This window comes from Rhopalosiphum maidis, chromosome 1 (assembly GCF_003676215.2).
Source record: "Rhopalosiphum maidis isolate BTI-1 chromosome 1, ASM367621v3, whole genome shotgun sequence".
Lineage (NCBI taxonomy): Eukaryota > Metazoa > Arthropoda > Insecta > Hemiptera > Aphididae > Rhopalosiphum > Rhopalosiphum maidis.
The window spans coordinates 84447924-84453701 of NC_040877.1; the positions used below are offsets into that span (position 1 = coordinate 84447924).

The window sequence follows — 5778 nt, forward strand, 5'->3', positions numbered from 1 at the left end:
TTAAATTTGAATATTTATTCATTTTGAAATAAACTAAACAATTATAATATTTATTGTGTATACATTATTTTATAATTTATAATACACTATTGTGTTAGCCAAACCAAGGCATGGTATCAATATTTTCTGTTTATGGTTTTTAAAATAAATAAATTGATTATCATATTTGAATTTCTAAAGTTATTTTTATTATTATTATGATAAATAAGAATGTTAACACACTATTTGTTTTCTATTTCTGAACCATACACAGAATAATGAATTAGCGTTTTGCTTAATAAATCTTGTATTGTTAGAAGAAATATTTTTAAATTAAATTATATGAATAATTCAATGGAGCTTCAAATGAGATTTGATGCCGAAACCGACTGTTTTCGACAAAAATAAACATTATTGTATACTGACAAAACTGGTAGGTAATATGTAATAGTAAATCAGTAAGCACTTTTAATGACATATTACAATATGAATCATGTTAAAATGTACAATTTCAAAAAGATTGTAGCCTATTTAAAAATTAAAAAATAAAAATATCAATAAAAGCCCACATGTAGTCTTAGATAATAGCCTTACCTTTAAATTATACTTCACTATTAAAATATTTAAAATTGATGAACGAAAATTTGCCATATCCTACAAGAGTATTAAAAAAAAAGCCCCGTACCAACTAAATACATTGTTTGTTATTTTATTATGATTTACATAATTAAATATAATCATTACATTTATCTATTGTAATAACGCAAAAATAAACGAAATTAAAAAAGAAGTAAAAATCTATAGCTATAGTAAGAGTATATTAATTCTAAAGTGACAAATACAAGGGACCCAAGCCTTGAATAAATGTCGGTTTTGTGGAACCTTTTCTCTACACTTATAAGATGCTGGAGAATATAGTTATCTATCAGATGTAAATATTAAAAATTATTTAAATTTTTGTTATTACCTTCCTCCTGATGGTCGGAGGGCTCTCGAGATCGTGATTCGAGAATATGATCAAATACACCGTAGTAATTAAACGTAGAAAAGTAGATTTATACAAATTAACGCAAATAAAATGATGCTCATGCATATACGTCCCGCTTTCGAGCTAAGTGTCCCGCTGTCCCCAAAGAACCCAAAAATGTCCCGCTTCAAGAAAAGTCGACTTGTGGTAAGTATTTATTGATCACAAATCACAATCATACATTATTTAAACTATTATACTGTATAATCGTATAGACGTATAGTATAACTACGTAATATATATATATATTATGTATTACGTAGAACACTAAAACCCATAGTCCATAGTCCATAGATAAAAATGGTACAAAAATAACTATCTTATTGTTATTGTCGCTGCCACCGCGTCAACTGCGGGAATCGGCGATAAATGGAATACGGCCGAATACCTACACATAATATTATTATCTTAGTAGATCCGTTGCCTTGGCACGCTCTGTACTGTACCTCGAGTTAGTTGACGTTCTTTACGACGAAAATAATTGTTATTTTTCGCAAAATGATATGATTTTCTTATTAAAATGTACAGGTGTCCCGCTTTGAAGAAAAAAAAATATGGTTACGTTACTCATGCACCTTACTTTATTCGCTGTTGAATTCGTTAACCTCTAGTTGTATGAATAAAACTAGAAAGTGTTAATCACACGGATCCAAATAGAGAACAACACTTAAGTATTTCGTTGAAATGAAATTGGTCCAGTTGTCGCTTGCAGTATCCGGTGTGGTGGGTGTGTATGGTGCTCATGCACTCTTGAAGGATATATTATTAAAGTGGTTGGTGCTCATGCACTCATAAAAAATATGTTTTTAAAATTGCTGGTGCTCCTGCACTCAGGAGAGAGACGTTACCTAAAAGAGTGGTGCGTCTGCATTGATGAGAGAAGACGACGTGGTCAAGCCTGCCATGGTCGCAGGCGGCTCCATCAAAGGCCTCCGCGTCTTTAGAAAAATCGGCTTTTTCCCCGACGACGGAGATGCTCATTGGGCCATCCCTTGTCTCTGGCGGCACACGAAATAGATCACACGTTTTGTGCTACATTGTCACAACTACATGTGAGTTCCTACGTGACCAAACAATGTAAATTGTTTCCCTCATCAGTGATTAAGGGCGATTATTGGTTTTTATTGACGGTTATCTGCGTGCGACAACTTTATCGTTATTTATTTAATAAAATAATAAGTTACACAATAAATTATGATGTGTGAGTATTTCATTACTAGAGCACGGATTTCTATGCAATTGCATATTTTTGTCCTTTCAATATTTTTGGATTTTTTTCAGTTATCTCCACGAATCATCATAATTTGAAGCTAATGGTGAAATTTTTTTTGCATATTTCTGTATATTTAAAGGTTATTGCATATTTTGGCAAAATTCAAAATTTATTGCATGTTGAAGCAAAAATTTAAAAAAAATTATTAAATAATATTTTGTCATGTAGAAAAATTAAAACTAAATTTCCTAGTTACTAATTAATAATTTATAAATATATCTAGATAATTAGATAAATAATCGATTACGACGTAAACTTCAAATATGTCCCAATAACTTCGGTTGACGTCGAACGTTGGTTCTCAGTCTTTAAAAATATATTAATCGATAAACGACACAGCTTCACAGAAGAAAAGCTTGAAATGCATATGATTATTCATTTTAATAATAAATACATTTTTAAAAATAAATTAAGTTCAGAAAATTCCCTAAATTTTTTTTATTAAGTATTTAAGTAATTAATTATTATAAGTTTTATTGTTAATTTGAAATAAATAAAAATTTCTTGTATATTTTTTACATATTTTCATAATTTTGACTGCATATTTTCATCATTTTTACTGCATATTATATGGCATATTTCGATACTTTTACGTGCATAAAAATCCGCGCTCTAATTATTACACTATGTAACACTGAACACTTCTTTAACAATGTGCAATCTGAATTTAACATTGTCGATAATTGTCATTTATACCTAGATAATTTAAAAAAATGTTTAAGGGTAAAAATTTAAAATAATTAAAATAATTTATTATTAACAACCATTTGATAAAATAAATGACAACTCATTACATTTTTTAAAATTATTTTAGTTTTTTAATTATTTTAAATTTTTATCCTCAATTTTTTTTAAAACTTTGTAGGTAAATATGGCAAATGACAATTATTGAAAACGTTAAATGCAGATTGCAGCTATACTTATAGATATGTTAAAGAAGTGTTACATTGTGACATAGATAAATGTACATAATGTAATGATTATATTTAATTATGTAAGTCAATAGTTTTCAACCTTTTTAACCATGCGGCACACTTCATCTACAAAATTTTCATGGCACACCAATCCATATGATATGTGAACGTGAAGCATATTTTATATATATATACAAATACCAATATGGCAATATATTTATTATATACATATAAATACATACTAATAAAGTAATAAAACTATTAATACATTTTTCGCGGCACACTTCAAGAGCGCTCACGGCACACCGGTTGAAAACCACTGATGTAATAATTCATAATAAAATAACGAATAATGTATTTAGTTGGTACAGGGCTTTATTTTCTTAACTTCCGTACGTGTGTAATACGGAAACAAGAGACAACAAACGATGGTACTACGTCCTCTTAAGATAATGGTGGTACCGTGCGGGTATTATTTCTGACGTTTTCGTCTTATGAACGTAAAACAGCAAATTTGCGTTCAGCAGAATCAATTTTATGCAGTTAGCATTAATATTAAGAGCCAATTTATTATAATTACTTATTATTAAACATAAAGGTAACACTCTATATCTTTATAGAACATCTCATAGGCTATTATTAATATTTTAATTTTTAAGTGAGTCATAACTTATAATTATGTAAATCATTAAAATTTTCGTAATTCATTATAGTAAGCCTAAATAAAATCCACTAAGAGCCGCTTTAATCTAAATATGCTGAACTGAGTGTAAATAATTTATATTGTTCTGGTATTTTTATGTCATAAACTCATAAACATAAACCAATGCAACGATAATCAATTAAATTATAATGATAATAATTAGTCAGTACTCACTAATCACTATTAAGTTTTCGTTACTTGTCACCATGATTTAAGATAATTATTATCTTAAATCATGCTTGTCGCTTACTCATTTGCACGGATATTTATATACGATTAATATATTAAAATATACTAATCAGTGCTCAGTGCTCACTTGTAAGTGTTACTCTACTATAGCAAAATAGTACTATCCGACGTCGTATATAGACATATATAGTGTTTGCTGTTAGTCTTTAGTTATTAATCTTCTATGTCTTAGTCATTAGTCAATAATCAGCGTGCAGACTGTACAGAAAAGAATAAAGATGTACATTTTTTTCTTTCTTAATCTGTGGTATAGACCAGACAGCAGTTAAGTGTTGACTATCGAGACCACACATACATTTTTAAGTGAAAGAATATACTACAAAGCCGACAAACGATTTGAAGGTAAGGGAAAACCTATAATATATTTGTGTTAAGAAATTGTTTTTTTTTTTTTTTATACAAATTAATTATTACAAAACATCTAAATTTAAATATTAAATTAATTACAAAATGTAATGGTAAATGATATTAAAGCCAAATAAAAAAATTGTTTTACTTATTATCTTCAATGGTAAATAAGTAGCTAGCATTAAACATCCGTTAGTATATTTAAACCATTGTTAGTAAAGTAGATAAATTAATTTTATATTTCCATAACAGACACCTCAAGTCAAAAATGTCATCTTTGTGGTTTTACTAAAGACATAAACAATATTCAACGTGTAATAAATAAATAAATTTGTTATTAACCATTGAGATTCGGACTATATAGATTTCATGCATGGGTACGATTATTTGATTGTTTATATCGCTTGGAATGCAAGACATAAGACTAAAGACTGATACAAAATTTATTTAACCAGTTATTGCATTAAACAATAATAATTACATTTTATAAGTCAGAACCTCTAGGTAATGCATAAGTTTTTCATAATGAAAAAAATATCGTTCCAGAAAGTTTTCATACAGAAATGGATTTATTGATTGATGTTTTGCTACAAGGTAAAAATGAATTAATTTTAATTTGGTAAAATATGAGCTATAAAGATGCAAATACTCTTTCAAATATTTCAGGAAAAGGAAATACAAACAATGGTAACACTACAAGGTTGTTTTTAAAAACCTAGAAAAGTGCACTGAAATAATTGGGGTTCATTTTACATGGCTGAAATATAATTGATAATGGATGTGAAAACAATTCAATTACATTTGATGAATATACTTTGGCTACAACTACATTGTTTGTTGGTCTTTATCCTTGGTGCTGTGTACAACAGAAAATAATTTCAATATGGAACAGTTTCTTCATTTATATTGAGAATAAACATTGTCAACATTTCAGATACTCCCTTCTTTTATGTATTCATAAGAATTAATGTAGAATTGATTATTATTTGTTTTCAATCGGTGAGAAAGTAGACAAACTGTGAATGTGGAAAGGTTCAAACAATAGCTCATCTTTTACCATGCTACAACTGCCCAATGTGATATAAGATTTGGAATCTGCAAACAAGGCTATAGAGGTAGCAGAGTACTGAAGTTGTACAATATAAAAACACTATTTTATATGTTACCTTTACTATACCATATAATGTATATTATTAATAAGTTTATTGTAATTTTATATTTGTTGACTTTAAATCATGTTTTTTTTTAATACTTTAAATTTGATCTGTCATTCCTAACTCGGCAT

General features: G+C 28.1%; 1 long non-coding RNA gene across 1 annotated transcript; it reads left to right on the plus strand.

Moving 5' to 3' along the window:
- The first annotated feature begins 4197 nt into the window (after positions 1-4197).
- LOC113558570 lies at positions 4198-5778 on the plus strand. The gene is made up of 3 exons (XR_003405660.1): positions 4198-4487; positions 5040-5087; positions 5160-5778. It is a non-coding gene; the product is annotated as an uncharacterized LOC113558570 (long non-coding RNA).